Source organism: Vespula vulgaris, chromosome 9 (assembly GCF_905475345.1).
Source record: "Vespula vulgaris chromosome 9, iyVesVulg1.1, whole genome shotgun sequence".
NCBI classification, from domain to species: Eukaryota; Metazoa; Arthropoda; class Insecta; order Hymenoptera; family Vespidae; genus Vespula; species Vespula vulgaris.
This window is the reverse complement of record NC_066594.1, coordinates 14959-42890: the sequence shown is the minus strand read 5'-3', so window position 1 is coordinate 42890 and position 27932 is coordinate 14959. Positions and strand designations below refer to the sequence as shown.

At 27.1% G+C, this 27932-nt stretch overlaps 1 long non-coding RNA gene across 1 annotated transcript in view; it reads left to right on the top strand.

The window, feature by feature from the left end:
- The first annotated feature begins 2665 nt into the window (after nucleotides 1–2665).
- LOC127066499 (uncharacterized) overlaps nucleotides 2666–27932 on the top strand; it is a 37205-nt gene continuing 11938 nt past the window's right edge. Inside the window, exon 1 of the long non-coding RNA XR_007782413.1 lies at nucleotides 2666–4031. This is a non-coding gene — a long non-coding RNA (uncharacterized LOC127066499). The remainder of the gene's footprint in view (nucleotides 4032–27932) is intronic.

Below are 27932 nucleotides of genomic sequence, written 5' to 3'. Positions count from 1 at the left end.
AAATTATAAAAATTTTAATATATATATATATTCATATATATATATATATATAATATTATTACACTGAAAGAAAAAGAGAATGTTTATACCATATACTAGCTGACGTATACAAAGCAAATCTTATTACAATGTTTATATGTTTCTCTATAAGCTGAAATATCTAAATCCACCTTATGTTATTTACTTTCTGTCGAATATCGTATGAGATCAGTCTTTCGGCAACCACCAAGGTGGAATGTTGGAAGATCCCATATAAACATACGTTTGTAAATAGATACATATGTACATAACTAGATACATAATATACACACCCACGCACACATACACAAAGTATATAGTAGTCTTTCCTTGGGTATTGCTTGAGATTTATTATATTGTACAGACAGTAACGAGCAACCTTTCTTCTGCAATGAGCCAAAATTAAATATCTGATATTGTTATTGATACATTATGAACTAAAAATGTTTAAGTTGATTAAAAAGAAATTAATACTTGGTAGAAAAAGAAAAAATTACACATTATTGAAGGGTATTTGTTATATTCGGCATCAATTTTCAATGAAATGTTTTCTATAATACCATTGATTTTTTATTAGCAATACTTTTAATGTGTACGCATAAATGTATGTATATATATTTTTGTAATGGACCGAAATCTATTAGTTGTTTATTTTTAATTAGATATATGATTCTACTTCTCGATAATAAACTTTTCATTATTATATTGGAAGACACAATGGAAGATATCGAATTAAACTCTAATACAATCTTTTATTCGTTTGTCGTTAACGTTAAGAATTTTGATAAAAGATTTCAATTCTTCGGTTAATAGTTAAAATGCCTTTCAAATGGCCGTAGATAACAACGCTCTTCACAAATGTATCAACGTAAGATGTAATACCACTGATTAAGAAATTCACTAATTATAGTCGACTATTGTCATTTTTCGATGCAAGGTGTAAGTCGTATTTGCATTGATACGCAGATGAATACGTATATGATAATGTTTTTTTATAAACCCTGAGTTACTCATTTCTGATACAGATTGAGATATATACAGATATATATATATATATATATATATATATATATATATATATATATATTATATATTATATATTATGTATATATAAATACAGAGAGAGAGAGAGAGAGAGAGAGAAAGAAAAAGGGTAAAGGAATCGAGAATTTGAATAAAACAAAGAACGATATCGAGATTAAATTGAAAAGAAACTTTGTTAGCTCTTGACAAAAAGGCATTCGATAAGGAAGCATTAGCCCTCCAAAGTACAATTATATCAAAAACCCATTCAAATTAAAGAAGATTACATATGTATCTGATTATGATACCTTATATTTCTTATTATTCATATAAAATAAAAGAAAAAGAAAAAAAAACAGATAAGAAGAATAAGAAAGAAATCTCATCTTTATTTCCCAATATCTTCAATTATGATAGATTTCTAAATACAATAAGGATAATAATAACAATAATAACAACAACAATAATATGCAGAAGAAGAAGAAGAAGAAGAATAAAGTATCTTGGTATATTCAATTTTGCTTTCTTGTTCTTATGTAGTATATGTATCTAGTACAATGTAAATTTTAATGTGGGATTTTATTTAAACGTGTCATTTAATGCGTATTATGATTAATATGCATTATTCATACACATATCAATGTATGTGTATTTAAATGAATATAGAATTTATACCTCGTTGACAAATTAAATTTACAATATTGAAATAAGGGTGTCACGATCAGGTACACGCATCACGTTCGATCGTCGACGATCTTTCTATATATAAAATATATCGAGACCAAACGATATTACATTTGTTGAAAGGCATATACGTATTACGTACATACGCGTACACGTGCATACAGAAAAATTAAGAAAAAAATAGCAAAATAGAGCGAGGAAGAGAGAGAGAGAGAGAGAGAGATGAAAGTTCATTGTTTACGAGGAAGGACGTCTGTCCTAACAAACGGAGTTTTCGATGAGGTCTCGTATTTTTCTATTCCTGTTGCTTTCTTTTATTTTTTGATTTTGATTAATTAACTAATTAAATTATAAAAATTTTAATATATATATATATTCATATATATATATATATATAATATTATTACACTGAAAGAAAAAGAGAATGTTTATACCATATACTAGCTGACGTATACAAAGCAAATCTTATTACAATGTTTATATGTTTCTCTATAAGCTGAAATATCTAAATCCACCTTATGTTATTTACTTTCTGTCGAATATCGTATGAGATCAGTCTTTCGGCAACCACCAAGGTGGAATGTTGGAAGATCCCATATAAACATACGTTTGTAAATAGATACATATGTACATAACTAGATACATAATATACACACCCACGCACACATACACAAAGTATATAGTAGTCTTTCCTTGGGTATTGCTTGAGATTTATTATATTGTGTAGACAGTAACGAGCAACCTTTCTTCTGCAATGAGCCAAACTTAAATATCTGATATTGTTATTGATAGAATTCATTATGAACTAAAAATGTTTAAATTGATTAAATAGAAATTAATACTTGATAGAAAAAGAAAAAATTACACATTATTGAAGGGTATTTGTTATTTTCGGCATCAATTTACAATGAAATGTTTTCTATAATCCTATTGATTTTTTATTAGCAATACTTTTAATGTGTACGCATAAATGTATGTATATATATCTTTGGAATGGAACGAAATCTATTAGTTGTTTATTTTTAATTAGATATATGATTCTACTTCTCGTTAATAAACTTTACATTATTATATTGGAAGATACAATGGAAGATATCGAATTAAACTCTAATACAATCTTTTATTCGTTTGTCGGCAACGTTAAGACTTTTGATAAAAGATTTCAATACCTCGGTTAATAGTTAAAGTGCCTTTCAACTGGCCGTAGATAACAAAGCTCTTCACAAATGTATCAACGTAAGATGTAATACCACTGATTAAGAAATTCACTAATTATAGTCGACTATTGTCATTTTTCGATGCAAGATGTAAGTCGTATTTGCATTGATACGCAGATGAATACGTATATGATAATGTTTTTTTATAAACCCTGAGTTTATTTCTGATACAGATTGAGATATATACAGATATATATATATATATATATTATATATAATATGTATATATATATACAGAGAGAGAGAGAGAGAGAGAGAAAGAAAGGGTAAACGAATCGAGAATTTGAATAAAACAAAGAACGATATCGAGATTAAATTGAAAAGAAACTTTGTTAGCTCTTGACAAAAAGGCATTCGATAAGGAAGCATTAGGCGTCCAAAGTACAATTATATCAAAAACCCATTCAAATTAAAGAAGATTACATATGTATCTGATTATGATACCTTATATTTCTTATTATTCATATAAAAGAAAAGAAAAAGAAAAAAAAAACAGATAAGAAGAATAAGAAAGAAATCTCATCTTTATTTCCCAATATCTTCAATTATGATAGATTTCTAAATACAATAAGGATAATAATAACAATAATAACAACAACAATAATATGCAGAAGAAGAAGAAGAAGAAGAATAAAGTATCTTGGTATATTCAATTTTGCTTTCTTGTTCTTATGTAGTATATGTATCTAGTACAATGTAAATTTTAATGTGGGATTTCATTTAAACGTGTCATTTAATGCGTATTATGATTAATATGCATTATTCATACACATATCAAGGTATGTGTATTTAAATGAATATAGAATTTATACCTCGTTGACAAATTAAATTTACAATATTGAAATAAGGGTGTCACGATCAGGTACACGCATCACGTTCGATCGTCGACGATCTTTCTATATATAAAATATATCGATACCAAACGATATTACATTTGTTAAAAGGCATATACGTATTACGTACATACGCGTACACGTGCATACAGAAAAATTAAGAAAAAAATAGCAAAACAGAGCGAGGAAGAGAGAGAGAGAGAGAGAGAGAGAGATGAAAGTACATTGTTTTCTAACAAACGGAGTTTTCGATGAGGTCTCGTATTTTTCTATTCCTGTTGCTTTCTTTTATTTTTTGATTTTGATTAATTAACTAATTAAATTATAAAAATTTTAATATATATATATATATATATATATATATATATATATATATATATAATATTATTACACTGAAAGAAAAAGAGAATGTTTATACCATTTACTAGCTGACATATACAAAGCAAAAATTATTACAATGTTTATATGTTTCTATATAAGGTGAAATATCTAAATACACCTTATGTTATTTACTTTCTGTCGAATATCGTATGAGATCAGTCTTTCGGCAACCACCAAGGTGGAATGTTGGAAGATCCCATATAAACATACGTTTGTAAATAGATACATATGTACATAACTAGATACATAATATACACACCCACGCACACATACACAAAGTATATAGTAGTCTTTTCTTGGGTATTGCTTGAGGTTTATTATATTGTGTAGACAGTAATGAGCAACCTTTCTTCTGCAATGAGCCAAAATTAAATATCTGATATTGTTATTGATAGAATTCATTATGAACTAAAAATGTTTAAATTGATTAACAAAGAAATTAATACTTAATAGAAAAAGAAAAAATTACACATTATTGAAGGGTATTTGTTATTGTCGGCATCAATTTACAATGAAATGTTTTCTATAATTCCATTGATTTTTTATTAGCAATACTTTTAATGTGTACGCATAAATGTATGTATATACATTTGTGTAATGGAACGAAATCTATTAGTTGTTTATTTTTAATTAGATATATGATTCTACTTCTCGTTAATAAACTTTACATTATTATATTGGAAGATACAATGGAAGATATCGAATTAAACTCTAATACAATCTTTTATTCGTTTGTCGTTAACGTTAAGACTTTTGATAAAAGATTTCAATACCTCGGTTAATAGTTAAAGTGCCTTTCAACTGGCCGTAGATAACAAAGCTCTTCACAAATGTATCAACGTAAGATGTAATACCACTGATTAAGAAATTCACTAATTATAGTCGACTATTGTCATTTTTCGATGCAAGATGTAAGTCGTATTTGCATTGATACGCAGATGAATACGTATATGATAATGTTTTTTTATAAACCCTGAGTTTATTTCTGATACAGATTGAGATATATACAGATATATATATATATATATATATATATATATATTATATATAATATGTATATATATATACAGAGAGAGAGAGAGAGAGAGAGAAAGAAAGGGTAAACGAATCGAGAATTTGAATGAAACAAAGAACGATATCGAGATTAAATTGAAAAGAAACTTTGTTAGCTCTTGACAAAAAGGCATTCGATAAGGAAGCATTAGCCGTCCAAAGTACAATTATATCAAAGACCTATTCAAAGGAAAGACGATTACATAGGTATCCTATTATGATACCTTATACTTCTTATTATTCATATAAAAGAAAAGAAGAAGAAAAAAAACAGTTAAGAAGATTAAGAAAGAAATTTCATGTTTATTTCCCAATATCTTCAATTATGATTGATTTATAAAGACAATAAGAATAATAATAACAATAATAATAACAACAATAATATGAAAAAGAAGAAGAAGAACAAAGTATCTTGGTATATTCAATTTTGCTTTCTTGTTCTTATGTGGTATATGTAGCTAGTACAATGTAAATTTTAATGTGGGATTTCAATTAAACGTCATTTAATGCGTATTATGATTAATATGCATTATTCATACACATATGAATGTATATATATTTAAATGAATATCGAATTTATACCTCGTTGACAGATTAAATTTACAATATTGAAATAAGGGTGTCACGATCAGGTACACGCATCACGTTCGATCGTCGACGATCTTTCTATATATAAAATATATCGATACCAAACGATATTACATTCGTTAAAATGCATATACGTATTACGTACGTACGCGTACACGTGCATACAGAAAAATTAAGAAAAAAATAGCAAAATAGAGCGAGGAAGAGACAGAGAGAGAGAGATAGATGAAAGTTCATTGTTTTCGAGGAAGGACGTCTGTCCTAACGAACGAAGTTTTCGATGATGTCTCGTATTTTTCTATTCCTGTTGCTTTCTTTTCTTTTTTTGATTTTGATTAATTAATTAATTAAATTATAAAAATTTAAATATATATATATAATATTATTACCCTGAAAGAAAAAGAGAATGTTAATAGCATTTACTAGCGGGCGTATACAAAGCAAATCTTATTACAATGTTTATATGTTTCTTTATCAGCTGATGTATCTAAATACACCTTATCTTATTTACTTTTGGTCGAATATCGTATGATATCAGTCTTTCCGCAACCACGGAGTTGGAAACTTGAAAGATCCCGTTTAAACATACGTTTGTAAATAGATAGATATGTATATATGTACATATGTACATAACTAGATACATAATATACACACCCACACACACATACACAAAGTATATAGTAGTCTTTCTCTTGGGTATTACTTGAGATTTTATTATATTGTATAGACAGTAACGAGCAACCTTTGTGCTGCAAGGAGCCAAAATTACATGTCTGATATTGTTATTGATACAATTCATTATGAACTAAAAATGTTTAAATTGATTAGAAAAGAAATTAAAACTTGATAGAGAAAGAAAAAATTACACATTATTGAAGGGTATTTGTTATTTTCGGCATCAATTTACAATGAAATGTTTTCTATAATTCCATTGATTTTTTATTAGCAATACTTTTAATGTGTACGCATAAATGTATGTATATATATTTTTGTAATGGAACGAAATCTATTAGTTGTTTATTTTTAATTAGATATATGATTCTACTTCTCGTTAATAAACTTTACATTATTATATTGGAAGATACATTGGAAGATATTGAAATAAACTCTAATACAATCTTTTATTCGTTTGTCGTTAAAGTTACGAGTTTTGATAAATGATTTCGATACTTCGGTTAATAGTTAAAATGCGTTTCAACTGGCCGTAGATAACAAAGCTCTTCACAAATGTATCAACGTAAGATGTAATACCAGTGATTAAGAAATTCACTAATTAGAGTCGACTATTGTCGTTTTTCGATGCAAAATGTAAGTTGTAATTGCATTGATACGTACATGAATACGTATATGATAATGTTTTTTTATAAACCCTGAGTTACTCATTTCTGATACAGATTCAGATATATACAGATATATATATGTATTATATATTATATATAATATGTATATATATATACAGAGAGAGAGAGAGAGAGAGAGAGGGAGAGAGAGAGAGAGAGAGAAAGAAAGGGTAAACGAATCGAGAATTTGAATGAAACAAAGAACGATATCGAGATTAAATTGAAAAGAAACTTTGTTAGCTCTTGACAAAAAGGCATTCGATAAGGAAGCATTAGCCGTCCAAAGTACAATTATATCAAAGACCTATTCAAAGGAAAGACGATTACATAGGTATCCTATTATGATACCTTATACTTCTTATTATTCATATAAAAGAAAAGAAGAAGAAAAAAAACAGTTAAGAAGATTAAGAAAGAAATTTCATGTTTATTTCCCAATATCTTCAATTATGATTGATTTATAAAAACAATAAGAATAATAATAACAATAATAATAACAACAATAATATGAAAAAGAAGAAGAAGAACAAAGTATCTTGGTATATTCAATTTTGCTTTCTTGTTCTTATGTGGTATATGTAGCTAGTACAATGTAAATTTTAATGTGGGATTTCAATTAAACGTCATTTAATGCGTATTATGATTAATATGCATTATTCATACACATATGAATGTATATATATTTAAATGAATATCGAATTTATACCTCGTTGACAAATTAAATTTACAATATTGAAATAAGGGTGTCACGATCAGGTACACGTATCACGTTCGATCCTCGACGATCTTTCTGTATATAAAATATATCGATACCAAACGATATTACATTCGTTAAAATGCATATACGTATTACGTACGTACGCGTACACGTGCATACAGAAAAATTAAGAAAAAAATAGCAAAACAGTGCGAGGAAGAGACAAAGAGAGAGAGAGAGGTGAAAGTACATTGTTTTCAAGGAAGGGCGTCTGTCCTAACGAACGGAGTTTTCGATGAGGTCTCGTATTTTTCTATTCCTGTTGCTTTCTTTTATTTTTTGATTTTGATTAATTGACTAATTAAATTATAAAAATTTTAATATATATATATATATATATATATATATATATATATTACACTGAAAGAAAAAGAGAATGTTTATACCATTTATTAGCTGACGTATACAAAGCAAATCTTATTACAATGTTTATTTGTTTCTATATAAGCTGAAATATCTAAATACACTTTACGTTATTTACTTTCTGTCGAATATCGTATGAGATCAGTCTTTCGGCAACCACCGTGCTGGAAAATTGGAAATAAACTCTAATACAATCTTTTATTCATTTGTCGTTAACGTTACGACTTTTGATAAAAGATTTCAATACTTCGGATAATAGTTAAAATGCCTTTCAACTGGCCGTAGATAACAAAGCTCTTAACAAATGTATCAACGTAAGATGTAATACCACTGACTAAGAAATTCATTAATTATAGTCGACTATTGTCATTTTTCGATGCAAGGTGTAAGTCGTATTTGCATTGATAGGCAGATGAATACGTATATGATAATGTTTTTTTATAAACCCTGAGTTACTCATTTCTGATACAGATTCAGATATATACAGATATCTATATATATTATATATTATATATTATATATATATATAAATATATATACAGAGAGAGAAAGAGAGAGAGAGAGAAAGAAAACGGGGAAAGGAATCGAGAATTTGAATAAAACAAAGAACGATATCGAGATTAAATTGAAAAGAAACTTTGTTAGCTCTTGACAAAAAGGCATTCGATAAGGAAGCATTAGCCCACCAAAGTACAATTATATCAAAAACCCATTCAAATTAAAGAAGATTACATATGTATGTGATTATGATACCTTATATTTCTTATTATTCATATAAAATAAAAGAAAAAGAAAAAAAAACAGTTATGAAGAATAAGAAAGAAATCTCATCTTTATTTCCCAATATCTTCAATTATGATAGATTTCTAAATACAATAAGGATAATAATAACAATAATAACAACAACAAAAATATGAAGAAGAAGAAGAAGAAGAAGAATAAAGTATCTTGGTATATTCAATTTTGCTTTCTTGTTCTTATGTAGTATATGTATCTAGTACAATGTAAATTTTAATGTGGGATTTCATTTAAACGTGTCATTTAATGCGTATTACGATTAATATGCATTATTCATACACATATGAATGTATGTGTATTTAAATGGATATCGAATTTATACCTCGTTGAAAAATTAAATTTACAATATTGAAATAAGGGTGTCACGATCAGGTACACGCATCACGTTCGATCGTCGACGATCTTTCTATATATAAAATATATCGATACCAAACGATATTACATTTGTTAAAATGCATATACGTATTACGTACATACGCGTACACGTGCATACAGAAAAATTAAGAATAAAATAGCAAAATAGAGCGAGGAAGAGAGAGAGAGAGAGAGATGAAAGTTCATTGTTTACGAGGAAGGACATCTGTCCTAACAAACGGAGTTTTCGATGAGGTCTCGTATTTTTCTATTCCTGTTGCTTTCTTTTATTTTTTGATTTTGATTAATTAACTAATTAAATTATAAAAATTTTAATATATATATATATATATATATATATATATATATATATAATATTATTACACTGAAAGAAAAAGATAATGTTTATACCATTTACTAGCTGACGTATACAAAGCAAATCTTATTACAATGTTTATTTGTTTCTATATAAGCTGAAATATCTAAATACACTTTACGTTATTTACTTTCTGTTGAATATCGTATGAGATCAGTCTTTCGGCAACCACCGAGCTGGAAAATTGGAAATAAACTCTAATACAATCTTTTATTCGTTTGTCGTTAACGTGACGACTTTTGATAAAAGATTTCAATACTTCGGTTAATAGTTAAAATGCCTTTCAACTGGCCGTAGATAACAAAGCTCTTCACAAATGTATCAACGTAAGATGTAATACCACTGATTAAGAAATTCACTAATTATAGTCGACAATTGTCATTTTTCAATGCAAGATGTAAGTCGTATTTGCATTGATACGGGGATAAATACGTATATGATAATGTTTTTTTATAAACCCTGAGTTACTCATTTCTGATACAGATTCAGATATATACATATAAAATAATATATATATATATATATATATATATATATATATATAAATGTATATACAGAGAGTGAGAGTGTGAGAGAGAGAGAAAGAAAAAGGATAAAGGAATCGAGAATTTGAATAGAACGAAGAACGATATCGAGATTAAATTGAAAAGAAACTTTGTTAGATCTTGACAAAGAGGCACTGGATTAGGAAAGATCAGCCATCCAAAGTACAATTATATCAAAGACCCATTCAAATGAAAGACGATTACATATGTATCCGATTATGATACCTTATTCTTCTTATTATTCATATAAAAGAAAAGAAGAAGAAAAAAAACAGTTAAGAAGATTAAGAAAGAAATCTCATCTTTATTTCCCAATATCTTCAATTATGATTGATTTCTAAAGACAATAAGAATAATAATAACAATAATAAGAACAACAATAACAACAATAATATGAAAAAGAAGAAGAAGAATAAAGTATCTTGGTATATTCAATTTTGCTTTCTTGTTCTTATGTGGTATATGTATCTAGTACAATGTAAATTTTAATGTGGGATTTCAATTAAACGTGTCATTTAATTCGTATTATGATTAATATGCATTATTCATACACATATCAATGTATGTGTATTTAAATGAATATAGAGTTTATACCTCGTTGACAAATTAAATTTACAATATTGAAATAAGGCTGTCACGATCAGGTACACGCATCACGTTCGATCGTCGACGATCTTTCTATATATAAAATATATCGATACCAAACGATATTACTTTTGTTAAAAGGCATATACGTATTACGTACATACGCGTACACGTGCATACAGAAAAATTAAGAAAAAAATAGCAAAATAGAGCGAGGAAGAGAGAGAGAGAGAGAGAGAGATGGAAGTTCATTGTTTACGAGGAAGGACGTCTGTCCTAACAAACGGAGTTTTCGATGAGGTCTCGTATTTTTATATTCCTGTTGCTTTCTTTTATTTTTTGATTTTGATTAATTAACTAATTAAATTATAAAAATTTTAATATATATATATATTCATATATATATATATATATATATATATATATATATATATATATATAATATTATTACACTGAAAGAAAAAGAGAATGTTTATACCATATACTAGCTGACGTATACAAAGCAAATCTTATTACAATGTTTATATGTTTCTCTATAAGCTGAAATATCTAAATCCACCTTATGTTATTTACTTTCTGTCGAATATCGTATGAGATCAGTCTTTCGGCAACCACCAAGGTGGAATGTTGGAAGATCCCATATAAACATACGTTTGTAAATAGATACATATGTACATAACTAGATACATAATATACACACCCACGCACACATACACAAAGTATATAGTAGTCTTTCCTTGGGTATTGCTTGAGATTTATTATATTGTGTAGACAGTAACGAGCAACCTTTCTTCTGCAATGAGCCAAAATTAAATATCTGATATTGTTATTGATACATTATGAACTAAAAATGTTTAAGTTGATTAAAAAGAAATTAATACTTGGTAGAAAAAGAAAAAATTACACATTATTGAAGGGTATTTGTTATATTCGGCATCAATTTACAATGAAATGTTTTCTATAATACCATTGATTTTTTATTAGCAATACTTTTAATGTGTACGCATAAATGTATGTATATATATTTTTGTAATGGACCGAAATCTATTAGTTGTTTATTTTTAATTAGATATATGATTCTACTTCTCGATAATAAACTTTTCATTATTATATTGGAAGACACAATGGAAGATATCGAATTAAACTCTAATACAATCTTTTATTCGTTTGTCGTTAACGTTAAGAATTTTGATAAAAGATTTCAATTCTTCGGTTAATAGTTAAAATGCCTTTAAAATGGCCGTAGATAACAACGCTCTTCACAAATGTATCAACGTAAGATGTAATACCACTGATTAAGAAATTCACTAATTATAGTCGACTATTGTCATTTTTCGATGCAAGGTGTAAGTCGTATTTGCATTGATACGCAGATGAATACGTATATGATAATGTTTTTTTATAAACCCTGAGTTACTCATTTCTGATACAGATTGAGATATATACAGATATATATATATATATATATATATATATATATATATATATATATATATATATTATATATTATATATTATGTATATATAAATACAGAGAGAGAGAGAGAGAGAGAGAGAAAGAGGAAGGGTAAACAAATCGAGAATTTTGAATAAAACATAGAACGATATCGAGATTAAATTGAAAGGAAACTTTGTTAGCTTCTTGACAAAAAGGCACTCTATAAGGGAAACATCAGCCATCCAAAGTACAATTATATCAAAAACCCATTCAAATTAAAGACGATTACATATGTATCCGATTATGATACCATATATTTCTTATTATTCCTATAAAAGAAAAGAAAAAGAAAAAAAAACAGTCAAGAAAAATAAGAAAGAAATCTCATCTTTATTTCCCAATATCTTCAATTATGATAGATTTCTAAATACTATAAGGATAATAATAACAATAATAACAACAACAATAATATGAAGAAGAAGAAGAAGAAGAAGAATAAAGTATCTTGTTATATTCAATTTTGCTTTCTTGTTCTTATGTAGTATATGTATCTACTACAATGTAAATTTTAATGTGGGATTTTATTTAAACGTGTCATTTAATGCTTATTATGATTAATATGCATTATTCATACACATATCAATGTATGTGTATTTAAATGAATATAGAATTTATACCTCGTTGACAAATTAAATTTACAATATTGAAATAAGGGTGTCACGATCAGGTACACGCATCACGTTCGATCGTCGACGATCATTCTATATATAAAATATATCGATACCAAACGATATTACATTTGTTAAAATGCATATACGTATTACGTACATACGCGTACACGTGCATACAGAAAAATTAAGAAAAAAATAGCAAAACAGTGCGAGGAAGAGACAAAGAGAGAGAGAGAGGTGAAAGTACATTGTTTTCAAGGAAGGGCGTCTGTCCTAACGAACGGAGTTTTCGATGAGGTCTCGTATTTTTCTATTCCTGTTGCTTTCTTTTATTTTTTGATTTTGATTAATTGACTAATTAAATTATAAAAATTTTAATATATATATATATATATATATATATATATATATATATATATATATATTACACTGAAAGAAAAAGAGAATGTTTATACCATTTATTAGCTGACGTATACAAAGCAAATCTTATTACAATGTTTATTTGTTTCTATATAAGCTGAAATATCTAAATACACTTTACGTTATTTACTTTCTGTCGAATATCGTATGAGATCAGTCTTTCGGCAACCACCGTGCTGGAAAATTGGAAATAAACTCTAATACAATCTTTTATTCGTTTGTCGTTAACGTTACGACTTTTGATAAAAGATTTCAATACTTCGGATAATAGTTAAAATGCCTTTCAACTGGCCGTAGATAACAAAGCTCTTAACAAATGTATCAACGTAAGATGTAATACCACTGACTAAGAAATTCATTAATTATAGTCGACTATTGTCATTTTTCGATGCAAGGTGTAAGTCGTATTTGCATTGATAGGCAGATGAATACGTATATGATAATGTTTTTTTATAAACCCTGAGTTACTCATTTCTGATACAGATTCAGATATATACAGATATCTATATATATTATATATTATATATTATATATATATATAAATATATATACAGAGAGAGAAAGAGAGAGAGAGAGAAAGAAAACGGGGAAAGGAATCGAGAATTTGAATAAAACAAAGAACGATATCGAGATTAAATTGAAAAGAAACTTTGTTAGCTCTTGACAAAAAGGCATTCGATAAGGAAGCATTAGCCCACCAAAGTACAATTATATCAAAAACCCATTCAAATTAAAGAAGATTACATATGTATGTGATTATGATACCTTATATTTCTTATTATTCATATAAAATAAAAGAAAAAGAAAAAAAAACAGTTATGAAGAATAAGAAAGAAATCTCATCTTTATTTCCCAATATCTTCAATTATGATAGATTTCTAAATACAATAAGGATAATAATAACAATAATAACAACAACAAAAATATGAAGAAGAAGAAGAAGAAGAAGAATAAAGTATCTTGGTATATTCAATTTTGCTTTCTTGTTCTTATGTAGTATATGTATCTAGTACAATGTAAATTTTAATGTGGGATTTCATTTAAACGTGTCATTTAATGCGTATTACGATTAATATGCATTATTCATACACATATGAATGTATGTGTATTTAAATGGATATCGAATTTATACCTCGTTGAAAAATTAAATTTACAATATTGAAATAAGGGTGTCACGATCAGGTACACGCATCACGTTCGATCGTCGACGATCTTTCTATATATAAAATATATCGATACCAAACGATATTACATTTGTTAAAATGCATATACGTATTACGTACATACGCGTACACGTGCATACAGAAAAATTAAGAATAAAATAGCAAAATAGAGCGAGGAAGAGAGAGAGAGAGAGAGATGAAAGTTCATTGTTTACGAGGAAGGACATCTGTCCTAACAAACGGAGTTTTCGATGAGGTCTCGTATTTTTCTATTCCTGTTGCTTTCTTTTATTTTTTGATTTTGATTAATTAACTAATTAAATTATAAAAATTTTAATATACATATATATATATATATATATAATATTATTACACTGAAAGAAAAAGATAATGTTTATACCATTTACTAGCTGACGTATACAAAGCAAATCTTATTACAATGTTTATTTGTTTCTATATAAGCTGAAATATCTAAATACACTTTACGTTATTTACTTTCTGTTGAATATCGTATGAGATCAGTCTTTCGGCAACCACCGAGCTGGAAAATTGGAAATAAACTCTAATACAATCTTTTATTCGTTTGTCGTTAACGTGACGACTTTTGATAAAAGATTTCAATACTTCGGTTAATAGTTAAAATGCCTTTCAACTGGCCGTAGATAACAACGCTCTTCACAAATGTATCAACGTAAGATGTAATACCACTGATTAAGAAATTCACTAATTATAGTCGACTATTGTCATTTTTCGATGCAAGGTGTAAGTCGTATTTGCATTGATACGCAGATGAATACGTATATGATAATGTTTTTTTATAAACCCTGAGTTACTCATTTCTGATACAGATTGAGATATATACAGATATATATATATATATATATATATATATATATATATATATATATTATATATTATGTATATATAAATACAGAGAGAGAGAGAGAGAGAGAGAGAAAGAGGAAGGGTAAACAAATCGAGAATTTTGAATAAAACATAGAACGATATCGAGATTAAATTGAAAGGAAACTTTGTTAGCTTCTTGACAAAAAGGCACTCTATAAGGGAAACATCAGCCATCCAAAGTACAATTATATCAAAAACCCATTCAAATTAAAGACGATTACATATGTATCCGATTATGATACCATATATTTCTTATTATTCCTATAAAAGAAAAGAAAAAGAAAAAAAAACAGTCAAGAAAAATAAGAAAGAAATCTCATCTTTATTTCCCAATATCTTCAATTATGATAGATTTCTAAATACTATAAGGATAATAATAACAATAATAACAACAACAATAATATGAAGAAGAAGAAGAAGAAGAAGAATAAAGTATCTTGTTATATTCAATTTTGCTTTCTTGTTCTTATGTAGTATATGTATCTACTACAATGTAAATTTTAATGTGGGATTTTATTTAAACGTGTCATTTAATGCGTATTATGATTAATATGCATTATTCATACACATATCAATGTATGTGTATTTAAATGAATATAGAATTTATACCTCGTTGACAAATTAAATTTACAATATTGAAATAAGGGTGTCACGATCAGGTACACGCATCACGTTCGATCGTCGACGATCATTCTATATATAAAATATATCGATACCAAACGATATTACATTTGTTAAAATGCATATACGTATTACGTACATACGCGTACACGTGCATACAGAAAAATTAAGAAAAAAATAGCAAAACAGTGCGAGGAAGAGACAAAGAGAGAGAGAGAGGTGAAAGTACATTGTTTTCAAGGAAGGGCGTCTATCCTAACGAACGGAGTTTTCGATGAGGTCTCGTATTTTTCTATTCCTGTTGCTTTCTTTTATTTTTTGATTTTGATTAATTGACTAATTAAATTATAAAAATTTTAATATATATATATATATATATATATATATATATATATATATATATTACACTGAAAGAAAAAGAGAATGTTTATACCATTTATTAGCTGACGTATACAAAGCAAATCTTATTACAATGTTTATTTGTTTCTATATAAGCTGAAATATCTAAATACACTTTACGTTATTTACTTTCTGTCGAATATCGTATGAGATCAGTCTTTCGGCAACCACCGTGCTGGAAAATTGGAAATAAACTCTAATACAATCTTTTATTCGTTTGTCGTTAACGTTACGATTTTGATAAAAGATTTCAATACTTCGGATAATAGTTAAAATGCCTTTCAACTGGCCGTAGATAACAAAGCTCTTAACAAATGTATCAACGTAAGATGTAATACCACTGACTAAGTAATTCATTAATTATAGTCGACTATTGTCATTTTTCGATGCAAGGTGTAAGTCGTATTTGCATTGATAGGCAGATGAATACGTATATGATAATGTTTTTTTATAAACCCTGAGTTACTCATTTCTGATACAGATTCAGATATATACAGATATCTATATATATTATATATTATATATTATATATATATAAATATATATACAGAGAGAGAAAGAGAGAGAGAGAGAAAGAAAACGGGGAAAGGAATCGAGAATTTGAATAAAACAAAGAACGATATCGAGATTAAATTGAAAAGAAACTTTGTTAGCTCTTGACAAAAAGGCATTCGATAAGGAAGCATTAGCCCACCAAAGTACAATTATATCAAAAACCCATTCAAATTAAAGAAGATTACATATGTATCTGATTATGATACCTTATATTTCTTATTATTCATATAAAATAAAAGAAAAAGAAAAAAAAACAGTTATGAAGAATAAGAAAGAAATCTCATCTTTATTTCCCAATATCTTCAATTATGATAGATTTCTAAATACAATAAGGATAATAATAACAATAATAACAACAACAAAAATATGAAGAAGAAGAAGAAGAAGAAGAATAAAGTATCTTGGTATATTCAATTTTGCTTTCTTGTTCTTATGTAGTATATGTATCTAGTACAATGTAAATTTTAATGTGGGATTTCATTTAAACGTGTCATTTAATGCGTATTACGATTAATATGCATTATTCATACACATATGAATGTATGTGTATTTAAATGGATATCGAATTTATACCTCGTTGAAAAATTAAATTTACAATATTGAAATAAGGGTGTCACGATCAGGTACACGCATCACGTTCGATCGTCGACGATCTTTCTATATATAAAATATATCGATACCAAACGATATTACATTTGTTAAAATGCATATACGTATTACGTACATACGCGTACACGTGCATACAGAAAAATTAAGAATAAAATAGCAAAATAGAGCGAGGAAGAGAGAGAGAGAGAGAGATGAAAGTTCATTGTTTACGAGGAAGGACATCTGTCCTAACAAACGGAGTTTTCGATGAGGTATCGTATTTTTCTATTCCTGTTGCTTTCTTTTATTTTTTGATTTTGATTAATTAACTAATTAAATTATAAAAATTTTAATATACATATATATATATATATATATATAATATTATTACACTGAAAGAAAAAGATAATGTTTATACCATATACTAGCTGACGTATACAAAGCAAATCTTATTACAATGTTTATATGTTTCTCTATAAGCTGAAATATCTAAATCCACCTTATGTTATTTACTTTCTGTCGAATATCGTATGAGATCAGTCTTTCGGCAACCACCAAGGTGGAATGTTGGAAGATCCCATATAAACATACGTTTGTAAATAGATAGATATGTATATATGTACATATGTACATAACTAGTCACAATATACACACCCACACACTCATACACAAAGTATATAGTAGTCTTTCTCTTGGGTATTGCTTGAGATTTTATTATATTGTATAGACAGTAACGAGCAACCTTTGTTCTGCAATGAGCCAAAATTAAATATCTGATATTGTTATTGATAGAATTCATTATGAACTAAAAATGCTTATATTGATTAAAAAAGAAATTAATGCTTGATAGAAAAAGAAAAAATTACACATTATTGAAGGGTATTTGTTATTTTCGGCATCAATTTACAATGAAATGTTTTCTATAATTCCATTGATTTTTTATTAGCAATACTTTTAATGTGTACGCATAAATGTATGTATATATATTTTTGTAATGGAACGAAATCTATTAGTTGTTTATTTTTAATTAGATATATGATTCTATTTCTCGTTAATAAACTTTACATTATTATATTGGAAGATACATTGGAAGATATTGAAATAAACTCTAATACAATCTTTTAATCGTTTGTCGTTAAAGTTACGAGTTTTGATAAATGATTTCGATACTTCGGTTAATAGTTAAAATGCGTTTCAACTGGCCGTAGATAACAAAGCTCTTCACAAATGTATCAACGTAAGATGTAATACCAGTGATTAAGAAATTCACTAATTAGAGTCGACTATTGTCATTTTTCGATGCAAAATGTAAGTTGTAATTGCATTGATACGTACATGAATACGTATATGATAATGTTTTTTTATAAACCCTGAGTTACTCATTTCTGATACAGATTCAGATATATACAGATATATATATGTATTATATATTATATATAATATGTATATATATATACAGAGAGAGAGAGAGAGAGAGAGAAAGAAATGGTAAACGAATCGAGAATTTGAATGAAACAAAGAACGATATCGAGATTAAATTGAAAAGAAACTTTGTTAGCTCTTGACAAAAAGGCATTCGATAAGGAAGCATTAGCCGTCCAAAGTACAATTATATCAAAGACCTATTCAAATGAAAGACGATTACATAGGTATCCTATTATGATACCTTATACTTCTTATTATTCATATAAAAGAAAAGAAGAAGAAAAAAAACAGTTAAGAAGATTAATAAAGAAATTTCATGTTTATTTCCCAATATCTTCAATTATGATTGATTTATAAAGACAATAAGAATAATAATAAAAATAATAATAACAACAATAATATGAAGAAGAAGAAGAAGAACAAAGTATCTTGGTATATTCAATTTTGCTTTCTTGTTCTTATGTCGTATATGTAGCTAGTACAATGTAAATTTTAATGTGGGATTTTATTTAAACGTGTCATTTAATGCGTATTATGATTTATATGCATTATTCATACACATATCAATGTATGTGTATTTAAATGAATATAGAATTTATACCTCGTTGACAAATTAAATTTACAATATTGAAATAAGGGTGTCACGATCAGGTACACGCATCACGTTCGATCGTCGACGATCTTTCTATATATAAAATATATCGATACCAAACGATATTACATTTGTTAAAATGCATATACGTATTACGTACATACGCGTACACGTGCATACAGAAAAATTAAGAATAAAATAGCAAAATAGAGCGAGGAAGAGAGAGAGAGAGAGAGATGAAAGTTCATTGTTTACGAGGAAGGACATCTGTCCTAACAAACGGAGTTTTCGATGAGGTATCGTATTTTTCTATTCCTGTTGCTTTCTTTTATTTTTTGATTTTGATTAATTAACTAATTAAACTATAAAAATTTTAATATACATATATATATATATATATATAATATTATTACACTGAAAGAAAAAGATAATGTTTATACCATTTACTAGCTGACGTATACACAGCAAATCTTATTACAATGTTTATTTGTTTCTATATAAGCTGAAATATCTAAATACACTTTACGTTATTTACTTTCTGTTGAATATCGTATGAGATCAGTCTTTCGGCAACCACCGAGCTGGAAAATTGGAAATAAACTCTAATACAATCTTTTATTCGTTTGTCGTTAACGTGACGACTTTTGATAAAAGATTTCAATACTTCGGTTAATAGTTAAAATGCCTTTCAACTGGCCGTAGATAACAAAGCTCTTCACAAATGTATCAACGTAAGATGTAATACCACTGATTAAGAAATTCACTAATTATAGTCGACAATTGTCATTTTTCAATGCAAGATGTAAGTCGTATTTGCATTGATACGGGGATAAATACGTATATGATAATGTTTTTTTATAAACCCTGAGTTACTCATTTCTGATACAGATTCAGATATATACATATAAAATAATATATATATATATATATATATATATATATAAATGTATATACAGAGAGTGAGAGTGTGAGAGAGAGAGAAAGAAAAAGGATAAAGGAATCGAGAATTTGAATAGAACGAAGAACGATATCGAGATTAAATTGAAAAGAAACTTTGTTAGATCTTGACAAAGAGGCACTGGATTAGGAAAGATCAGCCATCCAAAGTACAATTATATCAAAGACCCATTCAAATGAAAGACGATTACATATGTATCCGATTATGATACCTTATTCTTCTTATTATTCATATAAAAGAAAAGAAGAAGAAAAAAAACAGTTAAGAAGATTAAGAAAGAAATCTCATCTTTATTTCCCAATATCTTCAATTATGATTCATTTCTAAAGACAATAAGAATAATAATAACAATAATAAGAACAACAATAACAACAATAATATGAAAAAGAAGAAGAAGAATAAAGTATCTTGGTATATTCAATTTTGCTTTCTTGTTCTTATGTGGTATATGTATCTAGTACAATGTAAATTTTAATGTGGGATTTCAATTAAACGTGTCATTTAATTCGTATTATGATTAATATGCATTATTCATACACATATCAATGTATGTGTATTTAAATGAATATAGATTTTATACCTCGTTAAATTAAATTTACAATATTGAAATAAGGGTGTCACGATCAGGTACACGCATCACGTTCGATCGTCGACGATCTTTCTATATATAAAATATATCGATACCAAACGATATTACTTTTGTTAAAAGGCATATACGTATTACGTACATACGCGTACACGTGCATACAGAAAAATTAAGAAAAAAATAGCAAAATAGAGCGAGGAAGAGAGAGAGAGAGAGAGAGATGGAAGTTCATTGTTTACGAGGAAGGACGTCTGTCCTAACAAACGGAGTTTTCGATGAGGTCTCGTATTTTTATATTCCTGTTGCTTTCTTTTATTTTTTGATTTTGATTAATTAACTAATTAAATTATAAAAATTTTAATATATATATATATTCATATATATATATATATATATATATATATATATATATATATAATATTATTACACTGAAAGAAAAAGAGAATGTTTATACCATATACTAGCTGACGTATACAAAGCAAATCTTATTACAATGTTTATATGTTTCTCTATAAGCTGAAATATCTAAATCCACCTTATGTTATTTACTTTCTGTCGAATATCGTATGAGATCAGTCTTTCGGCAACCACCAAGGTGGAATGTTGGAAGATCCCATATAAACATACGTTTGTAAATAGATAGATATGTATATATGTACATATGTACATAACTAGTCACAATATACACACCCACACACTCATACACAAAGTATATAGTAGTCTTTCTCTTGGGTATTGCTTGAAATTTTATTATATTGTATAGACAGTAACGAGCAACCTTTGTTCTGCAATGAGCCAAAATTAAATATCTGATATTGTTATTGATAGAATTCATTATGAACTAAAAATGCTTATATTGATTAAAAAAGGAATTAATGCTTGATAGAAAAAGAAAAAATTACACATTATTGAAGGGTATTTGTTATTTTCGGCATCAATTTACAATGAAATGTTTTCTATAATTCCATTGATTTTTTATTAGCAATACTTTTAATGTGTACGCATAAATGTATGTATATATATTTTTGTAATGGAACGAAATCTATTAGTTGTTTATTTTTAATTAGATATATGATTCTATTTCTCGTTAATAAACTTTACATTATTATATTGGAAGATACATTGGAAGATATTGAAATAAACTCTAATACAATCTTTTAATCGTTTGTCGTTAAAGTTACGAGTTTTGATAAATGATTTCGATACTTCGGTTAATAGTTAAAATGCGTTTCAACTGGCCGTAGATAACAAAGCTCTTCACAAATGTATCAACGTAAGATGTAATACCAGTGATTAAGAAATTCACTAATTAGAGTCGACTATTGTCATTTTTCGATGCAAAATGTAAGTTGTAATTGCATTGATACGTACATGAATACGTATATGATAATGTTTTTTTATAAACCCTGAGTTACTCATTTCTGATACAGATTCAGATATATACATATATATATATGTATTATATATTATATATAATATGTATATATATATACAGAGAGAGAGAGAGAGAGAGAGAAAGAAATGGTAAACGAATCGAGAATTTGAATGAAACAAAGAACGATATCGAGATTAAATTGAAAAGAAACTTTGTTAGCTCTTGACAAAAAGGCATTCGATAAGGAAGCATTAGCCGTCCAAAGTACAATTATATCAAAGACCTATTCAAATGAAAGACGATTACATAGGTATCCTATTATGATACCTTATACTTCTTATTATTCATATAAAAGAAAAGAAGAAGAAAAAAAACAGTTAAGAAGATTAATAAAGAAATTTCATGTTTATTTCCCAATATCTTCAATTATGATTGATTTATAAAGACAATAAGAATAATAATAACAATAATAATAACAACAATAATATGAAGAAGAAGAAGAAGAACAAAGTATCTTGGTATATTCAATTTTGCTTTCTTGTTCTTATGTGGTATATGTAGCTAGTACAATGTAAATTTTAATGTGGGATTTTATTTAAACGTGTCATTTAATGCGTATTATGATTTATATGCATTATTCATACACATATCAATGTATGTGTATTTAAATGAATATAGAATTTATACCTCGTTGACAAATTAAATTTACAATATTGAAATAAGGGTGTCACGATCAGGTACACGCATCACGTTCGATCGTCGACGATCTTTCAATATATAAAATATATCGATACCAAACGATATTACATTTGTTAAAAGGCATATACGTATTACGTACATACGCGTACACGTGAATACAGAAAAATTGAGAAAAAAATAGCAAAATAGAGCGAGGAAGAGAGAGAGAGAGAGATGAAAGTTCATTGTTTACGAGGAAGGACGTCTGTCCTAACAAAGGGAGTTTTCGATGAGGTCTCGTATTTTTCTATTCCTGTTGCTTTCTTTTATTTTTTGATTTTGATTATTTAACTAATTAAATTATAAAAATTTTAATATATATATATACATATATATATATATATATATATATATATATATATATATAATATTATTACCCTGAAAGAAAAAGAGAATGTTTATAGCATTTACTAGCGGGCGTATACAAAGCAAATCTTATTACAATGTTTATATGTTTCTTTATAAGCTGATGTATCTAAATACACCTTATCTTATTTACTTTTGGTCGAATATCGTATGATATCAGTCTTTCCGCAACCACCGAGGTGGAATGTTGGAAGATCCCATATAAACATACGTTTGTAAATAGATACATATGTATATATGTACATATGTACATAACTAGATACATAATATACACACCCACACACACATACACAAAGTATATAGTAGTCTTTCTCTTGGGTATTACTTGAGATTTTATTATATTGTATAGACAGTAACGAGCAACCTTTGTGCTGCAAGGAGCCAAAATTACATGTCTGATATTGTTATTGATACAATTCATTATGAACTAAAAATGTTTAAATTGATTAGAAAAGAAATTAAAACTTGATAGAAAAAGAAAAAATTTTACATTATTGAAGGGTATTTGTTATTTTCTGCATCAATTTACAATGAAATGTTTTCTATAATTCCATTGATTTTCTATTAGCAATACTTTTAATGTGTACGCATAAGTGTATGTATATATATTTTTGTAATGGAACGAAATCTATTAGTTGTTTATTTTTAATTAGATATATGATTCTACTTCTGGTTAATAAACTTTACATTATTATATTGGAAGATACAATGGAAGATATCGAATTAAACTCTAATACAATGTTTTATTCGTTTGTCGTTAACGTTAAGACTTTTGATAAAAGATTTCAGTACTTCGGTTAATAGTTAAAATGCCTTTCAACTGGCCGTAGATAACAAAGCTCTTCACTAATGTATCAACGTAAGATGCAATACCACTGATTAAGAAATTCACTAATTATAGTCGACTATTGTCATTCTTCGATGCAAAATGTAAGTTGTAATTGCATTGATACGTACATGAATACGTATATGATAATGTTTTTTTATAAACCCTGAGTTACTCATTTCTGATACAGATTGAGATATATACAGATATATATATATATATTATATATTATATATTATGTATATATAAATACAGAGAGAGAAAGAGAGAGAGAAAGAGGAAGGGTAAACGAATCGAGAATTTTGAATAAAACATAGAACGATATCAAGATTAAATTGAAAGGAAACTTTGTTAGCTCTTGACAAAAAGGCATTCGATAAGGAAGCATTAGCCGTCCAAAGTACAATTATATCAAAGACCTATTCAAAGGAAAGACGATTACATAGGTATCCTATTATGATACCTTATACTTCTTATTATTCATATAAAAGAAAAAAAGAAGAAAAAAAACAGTTAAGAAGATTAAGAAAGAAATTTCATGTTTATTTCCCAATATCTTCAATTATGATTGATTTATAAAGACAATAAGAATAATAATAACAATAATAATAACAACAATAATATGAAAAAGAAGAAGAAGAACAAAGTATCTTGGTATATTCAATTTTGCTTTCTTGTTCTTATGTGGTATATGTAGCTAGTACAATGTAAATTTTAATGTGGGATTTCAATTAAACGTCATTTAATGCGTATTATGATTAATATGCATTATTCAAACACATATCAATGTATGTGTATTTAAATGAATATAGAATTTATACCTCGTTGACAAATTAAATTTACAATATTGAAATAAGGGTGTCACGATCAGGTACACGCATCACGTTCGATCGTCGACGATCTTTCAATATATAAAGTATATCGATACCAGACGATATTACATTTGTTAAAAGGCATATACGTATTACGTACATACGCGTACACGTGCATACAGAAAAATTAAGAAAAAAATAGCAAAATAGAGCGAGGAAGAGAGAGAGAGAGAGATGAAAGTTCATTGTTTACGAGGAAGGACGTCTGTCCTAACAAACGGAGTTTTCGATGAGGTCTCGTATTTTTCTATTCCTCTTGCTTTCTTTTATTTTTTGATTTTGATTATTTAACTAATTAAATTATAAAAATTTTAATATATATATATATATATATAATATTATTACCCTGAAAGAAAAAGAGAATGTTTATAGCATTTACTAGCGGGCGTATACAAAGCAAATCTTATTACAATGTTTATATGTTTCTTTATAAGCTGATGTATCTAAATACACCTTATCTTATTTACTTTTGGTCGAATATCGTATGATATCAGTCTTTCCGCAACCACCGAGGTGGAATGTTGGAAGATCCCATATAAACATACGTTTGTAAATAGATACATATGTATATATGTACATATGTACATAACTAGATACATAATATACACACCCACACACACATACACAAAGTATATAGTAGTCTTTCCTTGGGTATTGCTTGAGATTTATTATATTGTACAGACAGTAACGAGCAACCTTTCTTCTGCAATGAGCCAAAATTAAATATCTGATATTGTTATTGATACATTATGAACTAAAAATGTTTAAGTTGATTAAAAAGAAATTAATACTTGGTAGAAAAAGAAAAAATTACACATTATTGAAGGGTATTTGTTATATTCGGCATCAATTTTCAATGAAATGTTTTCTATAATACCATTGATTTTTTATTAGCAATACTTTTAATGTGTACGCATAAATGTATGTATATATATTTTTGTAATGGACCGAAATCTATTAGTTGTTTATTTTTAATTAGATATATGATTCTACTTCTCGATAATAAACTTTTCATTATTATATTGGAAGACACAATGGAAGATATCGAATTAAACTCTAATACAATCTTTTATTCGTTTGTCGTTAACGTTAAGAATTTTGATAAAAGATTTCAATTCTTCGGTTAATAGTTAAAATGCCTTTCAAATGGCCGTAGATAACAACGCTCTTCACAAATATATCAACGTAAGATGTAATACCACTGATTAAGAAATTCACTAATTATAGTCGACTATTGTCATTTTTCGATGCAAGATGTAAGTCGTATTTGCATTGATACGCAGATGAATACGTATATGATAATGTTTTTTTATAAACCCTGAGTTTATTTATGATACAGATTGAGATATATACAGATATATATATATATATATATATATATATATATATATATATAATATGTATATATATATATACAGAGAGAGAAAGAGAGAGAGAGAGAGAGAGAGAGAAAGAAAGGGTAAACGAATCGAGAATTTGAATAAAACAAAGAACGATATCGAGATTAAATTGAAAAGAAACTTTGTTAGCTCTTGACAAAAAGGCATTCGATAAGGAAGCATTAGGCGTCCAAAGTACAATTATATCAAAAACCCATTCAAATTAAAGAAGATTACATATGTATCTGATTATGATACCTTATATTTCTTATTATTCATATAAACGAAAAGAAAAAGAAAAAAAAAAACAGTTAAGAAGAATAAGAAAGAAATCTCATCTTTATTTCCCAATATCTTCAATTATGATAGATTTCTAAATACAATAAGGATAATAATAACAATAATAACAACAACAATAATAGTCAGAAGAAGAAGAAGAAGAAGAATAAAGTATCTTGGTATATTCAATTTTGCTTTCTTGTTCTTATGTAGTATATGTATCTAGTACAATGTAAATTTTAATGTGGGATTTTATTTAAACGTGTCATTTAATGCGTATTATGATTAATATGCATTATTCATACACATATCAATGTATGTGTATTTAAATGAATATAGACTTTATACCTCGTTGACAAATTAAATTTACAATATTGAAATAAGGGTGTCACGATCAGGTACACGCATCACGTTCGATCGTCGACGATCTTTCTATATATAAAATATATCGATACCAAACGATATTACATTTGTTGAAAGGCATATACGTATTACGTACATACGCGTACACGTGCATACAAAAAAATTAAGAAAAAAATAGCAAAATAGAGCGAGGAAGAGAGAGAGAGAGAGAGAGATGAAAGTTCATTGTTTACGAGGAAGGACGTCTGTCCTAACGAACGGAGTATTCGATGAGGTCTCGTATTTTTCTATTCCTGTTGCTTTCTTTTATTTTTTGATTTTGATTAATTGACTAATTAAATTATAAAAATTTTAATATATATATATATATATATATATATATATATATATATATAATATTATTACACTGAAAGAAAAAGAGAATGTTTATACCATTTACTAGCTGACGTATACAAAGCAAATCTTATTACAATGTTTATATGTTTCTATATAAGCTGA